Genomic DNA, 22,486 nt, shown 5'->3' on the forward strand with positions numbered 1-22,486 from the left:
CCTGCTCCCTGCCTTCATCACTGAAGTCAGGCTCTGTTTGACGTCAGACAACATGGATTCAGCTGGTCTGTTTTTGAATATCAGTTGAATTCATGCATTCCATGTTCTTGTGTGTCTAGCTTCTGGCACGTACCATTATGTCTATGAGATTTGTACATATTGTTCCATATAACTGCAGGCTGTTCATTGTCATTGTTTACGGTTTCCATATTAATGTGCACATACTTTTTAAAAAATCCATTCTAATGTTTTGGGCATTTGGATAGTATCCAATCTCTGGCCATTACAAATAGTGCTGTCTTTGGGCAGACATGGGTAAGCATTTCTATAGAGTATATTCTTAGAAGTGTAATTGCTCTGTCACATAGGGTAGGCACATGTCCAACTTTTATAGCTACTACTGAGCAGCTTACCAAAGTAGATGTTCAAGTTTTAACTCCCACCAGCAATGTATGATAAATAGCCTTGGTAGCTTCACATCATCACCAACATTTGGTATTTTCTCTTTATAATTGTTGCTACTTATACTTGCTGTATAAGGGCATTATCTCACCTTTGGAATGGAATTAGTTTCCATTTCCCCAAGAGCTAAAATTCTGTGTAACTTTTTAACATACATGTTAACTATTTGGTTCACCTCTTTTATTTCATATATATATAATTTGCCAATCTTTCATACAGGGTTGACTCTTTCATTGATTTGTAAGATCATACATTCTAGGTATGAGTTTTTGTGGAATACTTATATTGTAAATATATTCTTCCATTCTTTGGGATTCATTTTATTCACTTTCTGGTGGCCCTTGACCAATAGATATTGTTGATGTTAATATAATCCAATTTATCATGTTTTTCCTTTATCGTTACACTTTATGTTCTGTTTGAGAAGATTTGTCTTTTCTAAAAGAAAAAATCATTTTTCTTTTTTAAGATTTATTTATTTGAGAGAGAGCAAAAGAAAGAGAGAGCAAAGCAGCCCGGGGGGTTGGGGGTGGGGTGGGGCGGGAAGCAGAGGGAAAGAGAGAATTTCAGCAGACTCCGTGTTCAGCATATGGAGCCTGACACAGGGCTTTATCCCAGGACCCTGAGTGAAAAACAAGAGTTGAATGCTCAACCGACTAAGCCACTCAGGCACCCCGAGATCATATTTCTAAACAAACTGTCTTATAGTAATAGCTAAGGTGAATTTTTGTTAATTTGTCCTATTTTTGGTTGATGACTCTAGCATGGATCTGCTTTATTAGTGCTGATTAAAACTTCACAGATTTCCTGCACAACAACATATACCCATTTTACTCATCTCAAAAAGAAATATACCAAAGAATGACAACAATTTTAGCAAGCTGATAAAAAGACAGAAGGGAAAAAGTAGGCTTGTTTTTTACTTCTGCACCAGCTTCACTCCAAACCACGTAGTTAAATGTACAAACATGTATGGCACCTATTAATCTTCAACTTTCTCACTTCCAAAAGGGGAATAATAATAGCAGTGAGCCCAATGAGCCATTATAGGAATTAAATGAGAAAATACATAGCACTTTGCACAGCATCCAGTTTAAGTAAACTCAATAACTTTGGGGTATTATAATTAGCATTAATAATATTAATATATGTAACTAGTGCTTTTTAATTTGCAAAGTAAACTAATTTAATTGGAAACTGTGAAGAACAATCCTGTGAAGTGAGCAGTTATTTTGTTTTGTTTAGCCTCTCTGACATTTTATGGAATATATTAAACCAGTATTTACTGGCCCCCTACAATGTGTCAGGCACTATTTTCTAAGCGCTGAGAATACAGTACACAAAAGGTAGATAAAAATCCCTGTTTGCATGGAGTTTTTATACCTGTGGGATGAAACAGAAATGATAAAATAAGTAATAACAGTGTTACACTTTAGAAGGAGGCAAGTGCTCTTTAGAAAAATAAAGCATGGAAGATATGGAATTATGAAGAAGGGATTTAAGTGTTAACCCAATAGATGACGAACCTCCATGCAATTTGAACAGAAACAAAGCAAGAGTGAAGGAATAGCAAGATGTGGGCAAGATGAAGAGAAGGAAGGGACAATGGACAAGACGTCATAAGGGAGTAGAGTAAGCATGCATGGGATGCCATAGTGTGGATTTTGGGCTTTTACTTTGAGAGAAGTCTGGGAGGTAAGGAACATTTTGAAGGATAATTGGCTGTTGTGTTGAGAAATTGTGTTGTGTTGGCCGTAGACCAGAGTATCTACTCCAATAGATCCATTAGCAAGTGATTGTAATTGGGCTGAGTGAGAGTAGATGGAGAGGCATCAGAGGTGGTAAAATAGCCAGCCATTCTGAAGGTACTAACAACAAGATTAACTGAGTTATTGGTGGTGGGATGGGAGAGAGAAAGAGTGACTCAGGAATAAATAAAAGAATCTGGGCCTGAGTAACTGGAAAGATAGAATTCCCATTAACTCAGATGGGGAATACTATGGAAGAAGGGGTTTGGGGGAGAAAAGATCAAGATTCGAGACTTCTGGTATGGCTATGGCTCTGTGATGCCCGCAATTGTTTTGAGATTTTTAATTTCCAAACCACCATTCTTCAAAGGTTTTCTTCTACCCTCTGATGTTCTTGGTTTCCAAATCTAAACCCAGCATTGTCTCTATTTGCAAAAGCTACATCCTGAATAAGAAATGACTGTTTCTCTGGAACCTGCCAGAATTGGTGAGTTCCTTTGTTTATTCACTTGTAAATGTGGGAACGAAGGAAATGCTAATTGATATATATAAAGAATGGCAGCCTACAGATGGGAGAATGTGTGAAAAAAATCACTAATATCCATGAAATGGACTATTGGATAAAATGCCCCCTAAAGATAAAATCTAAATTAATTATAATGCTTCTTAATTGTAAAAACTTTCCTCTATCTACCTATAGAGGAAAAATGGTAATTGGCAGGATGTTCCATTTACTTTAAATACCATGAATCAGTAGTTGTAAAGCTAGATGACTTAGTCTCCTTCTGAAGATGCACTAATTGCTGTCATGTTTCCTAATTCAATAATTTCTATGAAAATGTGTCAAGGTAAAATAAAGGTGCTGCCCTGATGTGACCACCCTTCAAATCTTTTCCACAAATAAGGTTGAATAAAGAGTGATGTATTATCATTCAATGCTTGCATATGTAAGTGTCCCCTAGCAGGGTATGGCTCTATGTGACTTTCTTTGCTGGGTGGGTATACTTGAAGATGAAGAGTGTGACACACACTCTCCACATGCTCATTAATTCTCATCCCTCCTTCGCCCTCCTATGGGAAATGGGAAGACTACATTTTCTGATCACCTTGCAGTTGGGTTGGGTCATAAGGCTGGATTCTGGCCAGTGGAATTGGAAAGAAGCTGTGCAACTCTCCTTACTTCCACGCAAGACACTATTATAAATTGAACCATTATTTTTGAACCAGACCATATGAGTAGTTGGAGATACCAGTCCTCATCCTTAAGGAATTCTAACTTCCAGGTAGACAGACATTCTTCATAACTATAGGCAGAACACATTTCCCAGGACAATAGTGGTCCTGTGTATGAAGAGCTACCAGACCCTGGGAGAGAAATAATGTCTTTTCCATTCTCATCTAAGAACTGGAGAAGAACAGTTTCAGAAAAAAAAAATCACATTTGTGGAAGAATTCAACAGGTGAAAATAAAGAGGGAGAGCACTTCAGGCAGAAAAATGGATGTGTGAACATTTAAAATAATGGTGGGTAGCTGAAGATGAAGCAAACTTGGGGAGTTAGAAGTGCTAATTATTAAGCTATTTTCTCTCTGCTTCAAATCTACCTCCCTATATTCTGCTCTGGAAGATGGAGTAGATAGTTGGTTTCTCCTTTGTCAGCTGACTTCCTATTACATTTTGATAATGTGACACTAGAGAAAGGCAAGGAAGTAGGAGAAGGAGAGAAGAACATCCACCCTTCCTGTTCTCATCAGGGATTCCTCAGCAATGATCCTTCACCACGACAGTACTACTTGATTTGAGACCCAGCTCTTCTCTGCACACCCAGAACCAGCCATACCGTAGGAGCACCAACCACCAATGAGGAGTATCATTTTCTCAGAAGAGTAAATACCAGTCCTGTGGCATCTCCTTTGTTCCCAGTTATGACAATCCCACCCTTTTCTCTTTCTTCCCCAGCCCAATGGGTGGTAGTATCCTCCTGTGGTTAGTATCTCTATGCTGTATCATGTTTCCTTTATGTCCTTTCAATCCCTCAATACATAGGCAACCAATATTAAACTCTGTTGAGATATCTCGTGGAGCTGTTGTTTTCCTGGCTGCATCCTGAGTAATAAAGGAGTATGCCTAAAGCATCTGAAATGTCAGCAATACCATGAATGAAAGGCAAAAGGTGACAGTACAGAAATCTTGAATTGGAGTAGGGATAGTCAAGTGGGAACGAGTATAGTCAAGCTAAGGCCATGATTAGGAAGGGAAAGGGCAGGACCAGAGGATCTCCATTTGGAATTTATGAATTGAGAGAAAAATTAGCTGGATTCAGTTTCATAAGAACAACCACAAACACAGAAAATGAAGAAAAGCAAAGCAAAGTGAGGTGTCCACTACCTTGATCAAGTTGGTATTGTATGGAGAGGGGATGCCTGATTTTAGGAGGGAGGGATAATCACTAAATGTGTTTTTGTTTCTACTGTAATGCTGTGGCTTCCAATAAGGTCCCCAGAGGAGGGAACAGTGGCCAACAAGAGAAGAGGGAGTCAGTGAAGGGACAGGGATAGAGCACAGAATCACTCAAGGCCAATTTATCATTAGAAGACCATTAAAAGGACAAGTTGGCAAATGCCTGTGTAGGGCTCTGCTACAAGCCTGGGATAATGAATGGCTGAAGATGACTCCATGGGACTTCTTAAAATTAATTCAGCTGTCAGGGAAGAGGCAGGATGATGTAAGCCATAGGAATGAGGTAATTTATGAGATTTTGGAGGATTTTTAGCCTGATTTTTTCAGTAATATCTGTAAGAAGGTCAAGGACAAAATGTATAGACACGTAATTTTTTAAATTAAATTGTTTCTTAAAAAGGCAGTTGGCTATGGTTGTTATAAATCAGCTGAATAGCATATTGGCATGATGCAGGGCATCATTGTTCAGGGCATATAAATACATTTACTGAAATCCATGCTCAAATTCTGACTAGATTCTACAGTGTATGATTGTATTATAGTTAAAGCACTGCTCAGCAAGAAGCCTTTTTAAAATTCTATCGGTGACTTTTCCCCCCATTCTGCAGAATATCTGCATATCATCGTTGAATATGGTGATCACTTCATAGACATTGCATTTTTAACAGGGATAGAAGGAAATGATTGGCCAACTTGATACATTTTTAAACATTCAGTAAAATAAATGTTATAAACAGCAAAGTTAAAATGCATATGACAAACCTAGAAAAATATATTTCGTATGAGAAGTTGTTAACAATGGTTACTTCTTGGAATCCGAGAGTGATAAAGGAAGAGAAAGAGACTTCTATTTCAAGATGCATTCCTCTGTATTGTTTCAGTTTTAACATAAACCTATCTTACTTTTCTAATTTAAAGGTATCAATAAGTAGTTTGAAAGTAATGGTAACAAATATATGTAAGAAAATGTATCATGAAATTTCCAAGAAGGCATACAGCTTTTTGCTTTGAGAACAAGGAATACTTTTATGGAATAGACAGTATTCAATCTATGTTTTGCAGAATGGATGAAGCTAGATAGCCAAGTATATAGCAAATAAATGTCTCTTTTAAGTATATGGCAAATAAAAGTGCAGAAAGTGGTAACATCATGATGAGCAAGGTTCATGAGACAGATATATAGCATTTGGAAGTAATGGGTTGTGAGTGGTAGAAATAGTTCCAGTGGGGCCAGAAGAGCCTATTACAGAATCCAGACTATGCAGGTCCTGACTCCCAGAACATATCAGTTAGGAGAGAATTTTCATTTTCTAGGTGAGGGCTGACGCTGGTGTAACTAGGGTGTTATGGTGTATATGTTTCAAAGGATTCAGGATGTATACTTGCTGACAGTGGACATGAGATGTAAAGAAAGAGAAGAGTCAAGAATAACTCCAAATTACTTGGTTCAAAACAACTGGATAAAGGTTGATGCTGTTTATTAAAAAGAAGATCATTGTGAGTGAAGCATATTACCTGGTGGATAGCAAAGGGTTTATATTGGAAATGTTAAGCCTAAAGCAACTATTGGATCAGCGAGTGAAGATGCTTCATAGGCATTGGCTTCCAGCTGGCATTAAAGAAGTTCAAAACTGGGAGAAGAATTTGGAAATTCTCATTTTACACATGGCATGGAAGACTTGGGAATGGCCACAATAAATTAAGGGGAGAGAATTTGAAGTTGGTGAGGCTCTACAGGCATATGAAGAACTGGAACTGAGAGACCCATACTAAGTACAGGTAACCTCAGAGAAGAACCAGATTGGAGAAGATTATGTTTAAAAGGAGAAAAATGTCATAAGCTGGTAATAATTAAAATAGCCTTCTAGTATATGGGACAATGATGTAAAAATTGAGTGCCTAGGGATTCAATAACAGGACCAAAGTCTGACAATCTAGCTGTAAACCCAGATCGCTCTGATTCCCAATCTTAAGGCCTTTTCACTACAGGCAGTAGACTGATTGAAACTTTCCTACAGATACAAGAAAGTGACCAGACAGGGGAAGACAAGAATGGGATTGATGAAGAGACAAATATAAAAGAAAGACTAGGATAGAAATTTGACTCAAACTCATGACTCCACTGGCCTAAAGCAAAAGAATCATTAATGAGTCCCTTAGTGAAAAGGCCCTGGGCATTAAAGGGAATGATGCTTGAAATGCTGTAGATGTGTCTAAGGTAACTTTTAGAAAGATTCTTTCCAGATTGCTCCAAATTGTAATGCGTAGTCTCCATGAGGTCTATTTTTTCAGAGTCCCAAGTATTCCTTTGGTACACCATCCTAAAAGTGAAATTACTCATTGCCAAGGAGTAGGACAATTTCAAACTCTTTATCTTTCCTTATGACATCTAAAAATAAACATGAAAGTATAAGAGTATAAATATAAATAAGAAATCTAAAATTAGTTATATAGACAAGAATCGGCCCCAGATGGATTAAACATTCAAATGCCAAAACCAGAGAATTCTAATTTCAGCTCGGACAAGTACAGAGTTAAAACACAGAAGCTCTTATCCTTGCAACAGGAAAAACCAGTAGGGAGTAAATTAATAACTTTTTGAGTCTCTATCTAATAATTGATGTCATAGGATACATGGCCATTCCAAAACCTGGAAAGAGACACTCCTGCAGGGACTTGCAAGTGCCAGGCAGAGCAATAACAACTCCTTAAAGTGAAGCAGAGGAAGACACACACACACACACACACACACACACACACACACACTTCTAAGGGGCAGGGAGATTTTGATGAAGAGGAATTATTGAACATTTTTTAGAGGTCTCCCCCTGAATAATAGCAAGGGAAAATCATCACTATACAATGTGGGAGCCCAATACTTTCCTGACTGAGTAATGGATATTATTTATATACAGATGTGATGTGTTGAGAACACATCTCTTATGTAATATTCTAAATTTAAATGCATCGCCTGAACCTGACCACGAGAAAACATCATACAAATCCTAAGTACAAAATATTCTACTCAACAAAATGCCACTGTCATATTAGTGTAAGAAGAATTAAACTATAAGTTTTTGGTAACTTTAAGTATACTTTTGTCCTTTAGCATAGACAGAAGAAAGTTAAATTTAATTCAGTCGCTGCTCACATGAGGGAAAATAATGTAGATTTATAGAATCTGAATTCTTAAAGTTATATGAAAAATTTCATGGTACTGTGTAATGTAACAAATCAAACCAATTTACATACAGTAAAAGGAAACAATTAAGTCGAGACCATCTGATTTAAGTAGAATCTCTTTAGTTCCATCTTGTGTTTGTTGGTCAGTTAACAATAGTGTCTATTTTTTTATCCATTATCTTGTTTATTTTTTTTCCAAATGCAGAATGGGTGCACTTGGAAAAGCTGGGGTTAAAAAAATCACATGGCAAATCCTCATCTCAGCTAGCAGAAGAAAAGAAGATGGGCACAGCACAAATCACTATGTACAATTTATGAAAGAGGTAAAGGTAATTTAATATTATTATGAAAAATACCTGTATAATGGAATCCTTTGGTCTATTACATCAGGTCTAGAAATATAAAATTATGTGAAGAGAAAGTGATCTATTGTTGCAACCTTACATTACAGAGATATTACTGTGCCCCAGCCAATCATTTGGTCTAGCTAAATTTTAATAATGAATGAGAGATAATAGAGTCATTAATCGCAATGTAGAAATAACCATAACAAAAATTACTAAAAGACTAAGAAGCAACTCAGAAGTAGATTTATTGAAAAACAGGACATTTCTAGGTATTTCCCTACGTTACTTTTTAATTCAGTGGCTTCACATCTGAATTTCGGACTTTATTCTAAATATGTTTGCTTTAGGGTCTATACCAGCAGAGTTACGTACCTAAGATACAATTACAAATAAGCTAACTTCCCTAATTTCTGTTGACCTCATTTTTCCCCTAAATCAATATTCTTCAGAAATGTAAGTGACTAATCATTTCTAAGGACCTTACATATATTAAAATGTATATGCAAATGTTTTCATGCATATATATCCATACAATGTATTTAAAGTATAGAGTATCAACATCAGTGTTTAAATTTCCCTGAAATTTCCCATTTTTCAGAATATGAGAATATTTTACAATAGTTCCTTCTTTTAGTCATTGGTTGATATATTTAACCATATAGCTTTGCCTTTTGAAATTCTGCATAATATGTAGTAACCTGGGAGCAGAGTAGACTTGACCTTGGTGATGTTGATGGGCCTACTTCCAGATATAAGTGCATATCAACAAGGAAGCCTAGGCAGGATTGCTGGCATCCTCTTCCCTTCCTCTGAGGCAAAGAAGATTCCAGAGCTCCACAGGAGGTCCCTGAGAGGTCTGGCTTCTCATGTTGTTATGGGAACTGTTTATTACAAAGGAAAGCCAGAAGTGACAGTTTCTGAATTCAAAGGGAGGCAGATATGCTGTTTGCCAGCCAGGTATGGAAATTTGTTTACTGCCTTACTTGGAATTGGAAGATGTTAGCAAAGGTGAGAAGTACTTATTTTCCTTGAAGAAAAGTAGAAGTACCAGTTGGGAGTCAAAATGGTGCCATTTCTTTTCTACTTACACAGAACCATGAATGAATTATTTATTGCAATGCAGGGGAGTAATGGACCGTGTATTGCTCAGAAGGGCATTATGCACTTGGAGACATTCAATAGAGATGCTCCAGTTTCTCTCACCAACTATGCTTCAGACTGACTTTCTTAAGACTCTAGAATACCTCTCCTGATCCCCTTCTCTGCCTTGTTTTCCACGTTTCTCTTCATCTGTGGAAAATCTCTCCTGACCCACTCATTATGCTACTTCATTTCTTCCTTCACTCCTACCCTCAAAACCAAATCTTATTCTCCAGTTTTAATGAGATGTAATTTATATACAGCATTGTCTAAGTTTATGGTGTATATAGAATAGTGATTTGACTTAACATATATCATGCAATGATCACCACAATAAGTTTAGTTAACATCCATATTTCCAATAAATACATTTTTTTCCTTGTGATGAGAACTCCTAGGATCTACTCTCCAAATGACTTCCCTATATACCATACAGCATTGTTAACTATAATCAACATTGAAGTGTACCTTATATCCCTGGTGCTTATTTAGAACCAGAATTTCATTCTTTTTGATCACCTTTATCCACCCCCTACCTCTTGCAACCACAAATCTGATGTCTCTGTTTATAAGTTGGAAACCCCAGGTTGTTTGTTTGTTTTACAGAGCTTTTGACAGCAGAAAGCAAACAAGATTTATTTATTTTTTATTTATTTGTTATTATTACTACTATTTTTTACCAGAGCCCAGCTCAAATGACAACCTACTTCTGTGTGACTCTCTCCAAATCAACTTCTTTATCTTACTTGGATGAAAATTTTCCTGATGTGATCAATTTTGCTTTCTGCAGAGCATCTGCAGAACATCATGGTATTGCTTCTATCCAAATCTAATATTTACAATTTTGAAAGGGATGGATTTGCTTCGTCAGGTCAGACAATAATGTTTAGTTCATGGAATTCATGGTGAGAAATTGAATTCATTAATAAGCAATGACTACCTCTGAAACAATAGAAATGTACAGCAGACTTCAAATAGTAGTAGAGGATCAGCAGGCTGTTCATATTTATTTGATGCCATCCATTTATACTTCTTCCATAATAAAACTGACAATTAGAATTCATACCATAAAATACTAAAATGTGACATTTTTCAACTAAGTCCAAGTGTTGAAACAAATATTTGTCATCTATAATGCTTTCTGTGTGCACATCCTCATCTCTTACTTGCTGCCATTAGTATGACCCGTCTTTAGAGTCAGAATTATTGAAGGGTTCTATCAGGACCCAACCTGAAACCAAGAGTCTGACACTTAACCCACTGAGCCACTAGGCGCCCTTATTCAAAACTTTTTAAAATGAGCTTATACTATATTCCAGATACTGTATAAGTCACTGAAAACACAACAGTGAACATCTCTGTTTCTCATGGAACTTGGATTATGATGGGAAAAACGCAAAAGACATAAAACAAACAAGGAAAGAAATATTTAGGAGTTGCCAGAAAATGATCACTGCATGTGCTGTGAAGGAAATAAAACAGCCAATGTCAGTCAAAGAAAATGTAGCTACTTGAGATGTGGAAGCTGGGAAAAGCCTCTAAAGACTGCTTTGGCTTTCATGTGGGGAATTGTACATGAGAATATCCAGAAACAGAACTTGCAGAGCTACTGCAATAGTCCAAGCAAGAGACCTTAGTGGCATGATCAGGGTAGCAGAGGTGTCAGAAATATTGACAAATGTCTATCAAAGAGCCAGTAGGATTTTCTCGCTGGCTGAATATGGGGACAAAGAAGTCAAGGAAAATGTTGAGGGTTTTTCCTGCGAGAGAGATTCTAGTATAATGGGGTGGGAATGGCTAGGAGAGGAGAAAATTGGGAGGTTGGGGGTACAAATCAAGAGTTCCTCATTGGGGGTACCTGGGTGGCTCTGTGAGTTAAGCATCCCATTCTTGATTTTGGCTCTTGTCATGATTTCAGGGTCATGGATTCAAGCCTCACATGGGGCTCCATGCTCAGTGGAGGTTCTCTCTTGTCTTCCCCCTCTGCCCCTAACTGGCTGAGCCACCCAGGCACCTCTGGTGTTGACTTCTTAGAGCATTTTATACTCTTAATCACTCCCTCCTCTTCTTTTTATTTTCATGACACAGCATCCTGATGATTCTTCTCTTACTTCTCTTGCTGTACGCTCACAGTTTCTTTTGCAGGATAATTCACTCCTACCTAGTCATTAATGTTTGAAGTCTCTCATCTTGGCTTTTTCTCATCTCATTCCATTCTTTGTCCCTAAAAGATCTCATCTAAGTCCAGGACGTCAATTATTAGGGCATCAAATGCCAATGACTCACAATATTATATGCATATCCAAAGATCATCTAATATCTTTAAATCCAGATATACAACTCTCCTCCCTTCTTGCCTGTTTGAATGGCCTGATATCACTCAAACTTGGTGTAGTCAAAATTCAACTTTCTTCAGTGTTGCCTAGTTTAATGAGCAACCCTGGCATGCATTCAGTTATAGAATTGTCCTTGGATTCCCCACCCTTCACCTCCAGAACTAGCCAAGCCATTGCCCAAATTTTTCAACTTCACCTGCAAAATATTTATTGGGTCCATCTACTTGTTTTCATTATCTCTACTACCATCTCCAAACTGTCTTTCTTTCATGCCGTACTTGTCCCCACAGTCCATTATTCCCATGGCAGTCCAAATAACATTTTTAAAGGACAAATCTGATTCTAGTAGAGGACTTAGCACTATGGGAAAGGTTTCTTAGCCATCTTAGGGGAAAAACAAAATCTTCATGGTGGTACTGCATGGTCTAGTTACTGGTTATCTTTCCAGCTTTTGAGTCCCACTTCTCCCTCCTTTTCATTCTCTTTCCTCCAGCCCTATTGGCTCCTTCTGGACCTCTAACAAGCTTCTCTTTTTCCCACCAACAGAATTTTACACAGGTTCATCCTTCTTTTTCTAAACCTCCCTCTCATCCCATCTAGTTCTTTCCTACCCATCTTTTAGATCTTAAGCCGTGCAAGTTTCATGCGCTTTAGGAAAGCCTTTCTCAGAATCCCCCATTCCCGATGAGGTCATATTTCTTTATTATCTCTTTCCATAGAGCTATTTTCCTACTTCCTTTGTACTTACTTATTTCATCGCTAGATGTCTTTAGATGTTCCTTACTGTGCTTATTTGATAGTGGTCTGTCTATTGCCCTAGAATGTAGGCTCCATTAAAACAGAGAAGCCCTATACTCACTACTGAATCTCAAGCATCTATTCCAATGCTTAGCACATAGAATGTACTTATTTTTAAAAAACTTCTGAATAAATGAAGGGACCCTGGAGTAAGTGTTTTGAATAATGGAGGAGGATTTTTTTTTCAACATGAGTATTTTCTGAACCTCTGTATTAATTTCATAAAATCATCATTGTGAGAGGAAACAATTTTTTTTTAGAAAGAGATGTTAATACTGATTGTTAGAAGCTTATGTGATATCTTTGGGCTTCCCTAATATAAGAACTGACACCTGCTTTATGAGATCTATAAAAGTCAGCTAAAATAGCAGCAAAACATTCAACAAAACCTGACCCAATTACCTCTTTCCTGACCTCTTAGGTTATATATACTTAGCCTAATTGTCTCTGTAATTGTTCACTTTAGATACACTCATGATATGTTGACTACCACCCTTAAAGCCTTAAAAGGCTACATCCCTGGCCTCAGGGTCTCAACAAAGTGATCCATACAGGCTTCAGGAGTGGGAGGATAGAGAGAATGATTCTGTTCCCATCTAACAATCTGAATAAATATCATAATGTAGTGCACCAGAAAAAAACAATTATGAAATCTCCTCCTTCAGGTCTTGATCTTCAAAAGGTGCTCCATGAGCATTTTTTTTTTTTTGAGTCAAGATCTAATGATTCATAGGAAATACTATGTGGGCACACAAGGAATGAAATGCTTTGTCATCTAAAGAACCCACATGAACCTCCACAGGAGTGGAATGTGTTATTTACTAAGAACGTACTCGAAGCACTTTTCCTGCATTATTATGTCCTCGGGAAATTTTCACTAAATAAGTACTGTCATTCTCCTTTTCACATGTGGAAACCAAGTTTAAAGAGGCTAAATACTTCACCCAAGTAGCACACAGAGTTAGCAAGAACGAGCTGAACCCAGGGCACCTGACCACTACACCGTTAATGCCACTTGAGAGAAAGGAAATCAAGAGAGCAAGAAGCTGGACTCCTTATAACCGCAACTTTACTTCCAGAAAAGGCAGCGTAAATAATTGCCACTAAATTTAGAGTCAGAAAAAAATGGGTTTGAGTCTTCCTTCTAATCCTCATTAGCTTTGAATTAATCACTTAGGCTTCAAAGGTCACTTTCCTCAAATGTAAAGTGAGGCTAATAGTGTCCTTATTTCAAGATTGTAGTGTGGATTACCACATGACCTAATGACATCACATGACATCTGTGACATCATCAGTCTTGCCCTCATCACTTTGTGAACCACAAAATCATGGCTTAAGGAGGTAATGATATTAAATATTAGGTAGATGTATGTACCTACATATGCATATAACATATGTATCTATATACTTAAAGAAGAAAATGCTAGATTAAATCCAAATATCATTATTCATTATAGCAGTTCTCTCCTTGCCCAAAGAGAAAGCAAATTCCCCAGCCATTTGACCATCTGTGAAATTTTAAAGCTTCTACAATACACTTCACAAGTCCAATCTTTCTGTCCCCAAAGCCCACTCTCTTTGCCTGAAGTGTGCAGGCAGGCTGCACACACAGCCCCACAGTGTGGCTATGGGGAAGCAGCCACAAAAACACTTAGGGAAAAAGCATTCCGTCCAATCTCGAAAATTAATGTTAACTTCAGATGTTTAGATGTGAGTGGGGAAGGCCCTGATCTACTTCAGACAGGATCCAGTTATCGTACTTAATAACATAGTTGTAAATCTGAATAAAATTAAAAAGAGATCAAACTCTATAGACAAATGCTTTCACTAAATGCCCTCTCTTGTGATCTGAATACCAACTACTGTGTTGTATAGTCATTTATAAAGGGGCTTGGAGGTAGGCAATAGTGGGGGGAAGGGGTCATTAATTTCAGCCCACCCAGAAAGGTGTTAACTATGCCCCATCCTTCTGGCTAGATGATAATTAAGCCGCCTCTTTTGTGCCTCCCTAGAGGAGGCATATATACTGTATTACTCTACAACACAGTTAGTGCGATGCAATTGCAGTGAATCAAATCTTGTTTATCCTAAGGACGGGGCGGGCTCACCCAGCTAGGGGTTTTATTTTTAATTGGGGTTCACAGCAGAGTGAACACCCTCTTCGCTGAAAATTCTGGATGGCTCTGGGGCATGTTCAGTTAACTCCCTCCCTGCCAATCGCTAACACCACTCTCAGGGATTGTTAAGTAGCATCCATAAAAACTGTTTCTATCACAAAAGGTCTGGCACACTTCTCATGTGAATTTTCAAGTCTTTCCAAAGAGTCTTTGGTGTCTCTAGGAGCCCGATTAGTCTCCACATGTCACTTTGACAATTTTGGATCATATATCAGTTGTTAGGGTCTATATCTATGTTAGGTATTTTCACGTTCACTTTGCATACTGTGGTCCTTGAAGCCTAGAGATGCTCCAGTGAGTTGTCAGGTGAAAGATGTCAGTTAATTAGAAAGCAAAGCATAGTTTCCTCCCACTCACTTGGTCAGGAGACCATGAACCCTGCACTGGTTTTGAGTGAAAAGAGAAAGCATGTCATAGATTTCATTTAATTTTGACTGAAGCCAGTCTGGCCCTTTGGAAGTTGCCAAGTGATTATAGTTTGGAACTGGTGGGTAATGTTTACTTTGAGCCTAAGAACAATGATATGCAGGAGCAGGACCCAAGCAGAACCATGGTTAGGGAGACCTCTGCTTTGTAGTAATCTAGGATGTTACCCAGTACACAGAGGCTACGCCAGTTACACAGAGGTTCTTGATACTCCTCTACTGAATGGCCCATAGGTGATATGCCAGGGTGGGCAAAGCATAGGCTTTGAGATCAGATCTGATGCAGTTTAACTTTCTGAAACTGAGTTTCATCATGTGATAAAAATGAAGGTAAAGTATACATCTCGCTGGTTTACAGTGATGACCCAAATAAATAATTAATGGAAAAGGCCTGGGCACCTAGCAGGCACTTGGTTCATATCATTATTTTTTCATAGTTCTCTTTCCATACACGAACACACGCATCTCACTTGTCTGCAAGTATCAAGAGGGGAGAGGTGTGACAAAATCATCTCTCTTAGACCCCCAGTAAGGGACTCAATGAATGTTTGTTGAATTAATGCTAACGTGCTCAGTGAGGTCTAAATAGTCTTTCACCAGGAAAAAGAAACGGCCAGACTGCATCTTATACTGTGAGCAGTAGTCCAAAGCTAGAGCAGGGGTGGCCACTCAGTATCAAACAGACCATGATGAATTTGCCTCAGAGTTTAAAGGGTTAAGTGAGCAGCTGACAGAGAAATGTAGAGGACTTATCAGGATGGAGATAGGTCATGGGCTGTGAATCCAAGGATTTGGGTAGGGCCAAAAGAGTTGGGTGGTTGTTCTCTGGAAGAAAAATGTAAAGAAAACTTTTAGAGGCTAAGGCAGAATAAAACGAAGCTCACAAGGAGCCCTGGTGGGAAACGTGCACTTGAAGTACATGCAATATCATGTTCTACATCTCCAAGAGAAGATGATAGTGGGGTGCCCAAGAAAGAATGGATTCACTGGCAAGAGACTCAATCCTTTGACAATTCAGACCAGGTTCAGTGTGTTGGGGAGGTGTTTCCATAAATGGCTGAGACATATACTGGGAGACAGTCAACCAGACTGAAGTAGATGGACTCTAGGACCCTCACTCCCCACACTCAACCCCTTTTCAATCAGCCCGACCCATGTCCCCTGTGTCCCCTTAAAAACTGGTATTCTGTATCGATTTGCATTAGGGCAAAAAGGAAAGATTTTGGAGAAAACAGATCATCGAAATGTCTAGAAATGAATAAAGAATGTACATCTCTGCCACAAAGATGATGAGGTTTAAATTCACAACTTGACACTTTAAGAAATTAAATTCTTGAACTAACCTTGGTGGATTTCAGAATATGTTACATTTGAGCAAAACATCAACAACCACAAAACCTCCTAGGAGAGAGGAGTGGAAAGGCTAATTCAAATCTCTGGGTTGGTGCTTCTTTGGGGAATGTGCTACCTGACACTGGGCATAAATATTTCAGATGCTGGAGAGAAACCTGTGTGTCACACAGTGAGAGAGCAACACGACATCTCCCAGCCCTGTGTTCGTAGAAAGGCACCAGGAAAGGGGGAATGGGAGAGACTGCCCTATGGCAAGCTCATAATTTAATTGACACCAAGCAAATGGAAGAACATATGTAGAGCAAAGCAGAATTTAGGAGAAATTAACAGAGATAAATGTAAAGGAAATTTAAGAATTGCTTTTACAAATAGTATGCAATAAGCTTGCTTTGCTGACAGAAGATACTTATGTGCCTTAACAACAACGTTGCGACCCAATGTCTTTTAAATATTACACGTGACTTAACATCTTTTAAATTTTACTTCTTCTATTGTACTAAAGTGAAGCAACAACAAAAGGACAATGAATATCCCAAATAACAATTAGAATACTTTTGAGGACGTTGAAATCTCTACTTTATTCAGTGTTACAGTCTCTTCAAGTTCTACCTACATATCTAAATATAAGTAAAATTGAGTCTAACACTGTCTTTGGATAAGCAGGAAAAAATATATGTGTGTGTGTCCATCCTCTGTAAGCTAGACAGTGATTGCCATCTTGCTCAAGTTAGACACAGACTGTTTGCAGGGCAAGTTTCAGGTAAATGTAGGCCAGAGAGAAAACAATGCTTTCCTTAAAAAAATAATAATAATAATTGTAAAAGTAGTCTTTATATTCAGCCCTCATATTCTCTGGAACTAGCACAGTTTATAGCATATAATAGTTTTTTCAAACCATGTTTTTAAATTGTAAGTTGTATATACCATAAAAACTACCATCTTACCGCTTTTTAAGCGTACAGTTCAGTGACATTAGGTACATTCACAATATTATACAACCATCACCACCATCCATCTCTGGAACTCTTTTCATCTGGAAAAACTGAAGCTCTATGCCGAGGCGATCTTTAGCTCCCCATTCCCCCACCTCCTGCTCCTGCCTGTCACCATTCTACTTTCCATTTCTGTGACTCTGACGAGTCTAGGACCTCAAAGAAGTAGAATCACGCAGTATTTGTCCTTTTGTGTCTGGGTGACTTCATTTAGCAGAAAATTCTCAAGATTCATCCACCTTGTAGCCTGTATCTGAATTCCCTTCCTCTTTAAGATTAAATTATATCCCATCGTAGGTACACACCACATTTTGATTATCCATTCATAGGTCTGTGGCCATGTGGTTGTCAGGCATGTTTTGAATTAATGAAGAAATGAACTAATGGATGGATGCGAGACAGGAGAAATTAATAAATGAGTGAATGAGTGAAGTGGTAAAAACTTATACACTGGAGAGACAGACAGAGTCAGATAAAGACCTGGACTAGCACTCCCAGCTTTGCAAATCTGGGTAAAGGACTACACCTCCCTCAATCTCACTTCCACGTTTGTAAGGGAGGGAGAGGATTCAGGTAGAAAGCTAGTCAACACAGAGCCTTCAGAAAGTGTAGGTCATCTTCCCTTTGCCACGCACCGGGACCAACTAGGGTGGCCTTTCTCCCCTCAGCCATTCACAGTGAGATGAAGACAGACCTGGCCCTGTTGATCTCACGTTCTGCAACAGAGAATGAAGCCACCTAAAATCCCAGATTACACTACGCCCTCTTAAAATTCTTTCCCCCACCTTGAGAAGAAAAGTAACCTGAACCATTTGCACCCAATAAGATCTCATTCATCAAACCACATACACCAGTCTTTATCTGTTACTTGACAATGCAGTGGTGAGGAAGGATGATCTCAGGTGAAAAGACCAAAACTCCTAGATTTATACCTTTGAGGAAACCCTTGCAATCTCCTATCTTAACACCAGAAAAGTCAAGGAGACCGTTCAAAGCTTACACAGCAAACTGACCTTATCCAGGGAGTTTTTAAATACCACCTTATTTCTTAGGATGTGCGTTTGTCCTGATCTTGAAGGTATTCTATGTCAGGCAAGATGGTCTTTGTGAAACCTATGTCTGTGCCTATCTGAATAACTGAACCTACTGTCTCTCCCTCTTGCCCCCCAAGGGCACTCCAGCAGTTGAGGAGAGGCCAAAGCAGGCACCATCTTCCTGTGAATCAAGATGGGCCCTCTCTCCCAAGAGGAGTGGACAAGTCAAGTGCTTTGGGCCCACTTTCCAGTCATCCTGGGAACCTCTGGGAAAGGCAGAGGGGCCAGCTACCTCAGTTTCCAAATACGTCACAAAAAGTACAGGCCTTTTGTGCAACAAGTGCCCCACTGTACATAGATGAAAGATGCTCTAAGAGTGGCCATATTTCTTTTTATTATTACTTTGTCATCAGTGATTACCAAAGCCCTCAAGTGCTTGACATGGTTGCCTAGAAGCAGCAGTTCACAGTCCCTGCTTGAAAGGGGTTGACAGTATGTAAGTAGTTAACCCTTGCCCTGCTGAGGAGCCCAATGTGATCACACACTATAAACATTCTCTCGGAACGGTGAGCAAAGAGGAGCAGCTATTTCTGCTCACGGGTGCCATGCAAGAGGTCAGCTCCACCTAAAAATCAAAGCCCACCAGGTATGATAGGTGAAAGCCCTGTGGAGAAAATAAAACTGAAGCTACAAAGCTGATCTTAGTTCACAGGCAGTTTTAAAAATCGGCCCCCTCTTTTGAAAGCCTGGTTGGTTATAATGGTGCCCTTTTGCAAATTCCCTCTCCTCTGGGTAGTGACCAAACCCACCACGATCCTTGCGACCCCCTTACACTGGGGTTGCAGAATACTTGAGATTCAGCCTCATTCATTCTTGCTGCAGAGGCTGGACCCCCAGACCTTGGGTTTTCTTTCGTCCAAAAATCTAGCCATTGCTTATGGCCAAATAGCACCAAGGCTTTTATTTTTTTTAATTCATATTTTTAAATCTAGGTAATGCCCAAAACACAAAAATCATAACCACCACCCCCCAGTACACGTGCACCATACCTGATTGGTTGAATTTACCTCCCCTCTGATTAGCTAACATCAAAGAAGTTGACCATAAACTCTATTTTCCGCTATTGATTAAACATTAAATAAGAGGAACTTGAGTATTATAAAAAGATTGTAGAAGAATGACCAAACCAGAGAGCAAATTTGCTTTTCCTCGAACCAGATGATGACTAGAGCTTTATAGATGTGAGGGTGAAAGATTTACATGTATATGCATACATATATGCATACACACACACATGTATACATGTGTGTGTGTATTTTTTTTTCCTTTTGGATTTGGCAGCCTAATGTTAAAAATGAAATATTCAGCTCTTTGGGGGTGGATGATTTTCAGCAAAAGGGTTTATAATTTAGTAATTGGAGAAATAAAAGACGCCTTTCCAACATGGCATTAAAACTCTCTAATAAAATAGAGAAAATGAAGGTCTAACATGACAGTCTTTATCAAAGTGTTTATAGAGACATTATATGTTCTCGTAATTGTTTAGCCAGTGAATTAATGAATCCTCTCTGTAAGTCTCCATTTGAAATGATTTCGATGGTGTCTGCTGCTCGGCTGCTTTGGAAAAGCCTGTTGTCTGCAGCTCCGGAGAAGGGCCTTGAACCCTGCCATTCAAACCCTTTCAGCCCATCAGCTGAGTCTAATTGCCAGAAAGCACACGAGACCTCAGAGCCTGATTGTTCCTCCACCTCCTTTGAGGTTTGGAGGCATGAAAAGCAAAAGGAAAAAAAAGCTCCCTTTTGATCTTCTGTTCCTTTCTCTCTCTCTCTCCCTCTCCCTCTCTCTTCCTTTTTTTGTCTGCCCACTCCTACTCTGAGAATGACACATTTCTTTATAAGGCTGCTTCTCCTTCTTATAAGGACAATAATTAATAAGGCCTTTATAAAATGAGGCTTGAATTGGTGTCACCTCGGGGGTGGTCTGGGGCTCTGAAGTGAAACCTCGGTGGGCCTCGGCCTTGTCTGGCCTCTGCACAGGTCAGGTTTAAATACTCTGACCCCAATTTTGAGTCTCTTTCCCTAATGAGGCGATTCGCACAAGGATACAAAATTATACGAGCAGGGGAAAGAAGACAAAAGAGCCAAGGTGTAGTTGACACCACACTAGCCACATTTTATTATTATCTTTGTGCCTGTGACATCACAGCTGTGGATGTCCTTAAAGCTCAGAGCTCTCTCTTGGTTCCCATGGTAAGCTTTCTGGAATGTCTTCACAGACCCCCGTGAGCTGCCTGCCGCTTGACAAGCTCCGAAAGAAGTGGCCTGCTAGAGCTGGTGACCAGTTGCCACTGCCTTCTCTGGCGCCGTGAGCATTACCAGAGGGGCTTTCTGAGTTTCTGCACCACCAGTTTCTGTCAACTGCTTAGATAAAACTGCCTCATTTGTATCCATATAATTTTATGGGTGCATCCTGTTGATGTCAAGAGTTTGCTACGTTTTTCTGCGCATGTTATCTGTCCCCAGTTTGGCTAAAAGCAGGTTGGTTTTGAATGAACAGGATGGGGACAAATCTGTTGCCAAAACGTCCAAAAGGCTTTCACTATAACCAAGTAGCCTTGGTAAATTATGTGTATATTTTGTCCTAGAGTTACTAATAATAGGATAGATGACCTGTACGGATTGTGGTTTTTTTGGCTTATCACATTTTTTTTTTTTTTTACAAATAAAATGATGTGATGAAGGGAAAAGAAGAGAGATAGTAAATCGGGAGTTATAATAGGAGATATATACTTTTTTAATCCTTTGCAATAGGACTTCTTACCACATCGGATACATGCTGATCAATTTGGGGGTGGTGGGTTCTATCCAGAAAAAAAAAAATAGAAAGAAACCTACATTGAGAGAATCCGATGGAAATTTGATGTACCAAGACATGCCAAAAAGACTACTGAGTCCAGAAAAAAAAAAAAGTGTTGCAAAATGAACATTATAAATTCAGTTATATGAATTGAAATAAAGTAAGATGTTTTCATTGTAAAACAATGTTTTTCTTCTTTGTTAAATGGGTAGATCTCTTTCATTTCTGCTCATAAAGAATGGTACAAAATACTTTAAGATGTACTACAGCAAAATAATAACCATCCCCAAAGAATCACCACACATTGACTTTCTACAAAATGGGTAATTAAATAAGACCACTGTCTCTGAGTAATGAAGGAAAGAAAATTGTTATCATAATAGTAGATTTTCTTATGACATAGCTGATCCATAATAGCCTTCATCTAATAGGAAGTGTGGGTTATTGGTGTGCTCCGGTTAAATTGCTTTCATTTCAGAATTTTGTTCACTGGTGCAACAGAGGTTGAGGAATTGTTTTGAGGCTCAGGCAAAAAGAAGTGTCATTGAACTTAAGGAAAAAATCCTTTAAGAAAAAGGAATATAAAATGGTAAAAGAGAGAGGTAAACAGGAGAAGCAGAGGTCTCTGCCTCCCAGAACCAGGATAGGAGTGAAATTCTCAGTTCCCTAAGTAACTGGGCCATGTGAAAAGTTCTGGCCAATGAGTTGTGATGCGTGTCACTTCCAGATCAAGCATTTCACTGCCAGAAACATGGGGAGATTTTCCCTCTGGTGGGATAACTGACCACAGTTGAGGTGATAATTCTCCGTCAATCTGGGTCTTCTAAGAGTAGAGCATCTGTGTGACACCACAGGGACTTTCGTTGCTTCAAGCCATTGAGATTTCAGGACTGTGAAACTCAGACTCAGACTAACCTGTATATTCTGGTTGATATTGGACAAATCCCACCCAGTTGAGCTGAGACAGGTACAGTGTCTTATCTTGAGAAGCAGCAACAAAAAGATGTGAATGATGCCATAGGTAGTTTAACTTTCCTACAGTTCAAACTCGGTGATCCTCATTAAGAGCCATTTAAGTATGTGTCCCCTTAAGCTTTGTGAAGGATATATAATTACATTAGAAGATAGAGAAGTATCAAAGAGCAGGAAATGAAAAAAAGAAATGCCAATAGTATT

This window comes from Canis lupus, chromosome 2, assembly GCF_048164855.1.
Source record: "Canis lupus baileyi chromosome 2, mCanLup2.hap1, whole genome shotgun sequence".
Classification (NCBI taxonomy): Eukaryota; Metazoa; Chordata; class Mammalia; order Carnivora; family Canidae; genus Canis; species Canis lupus.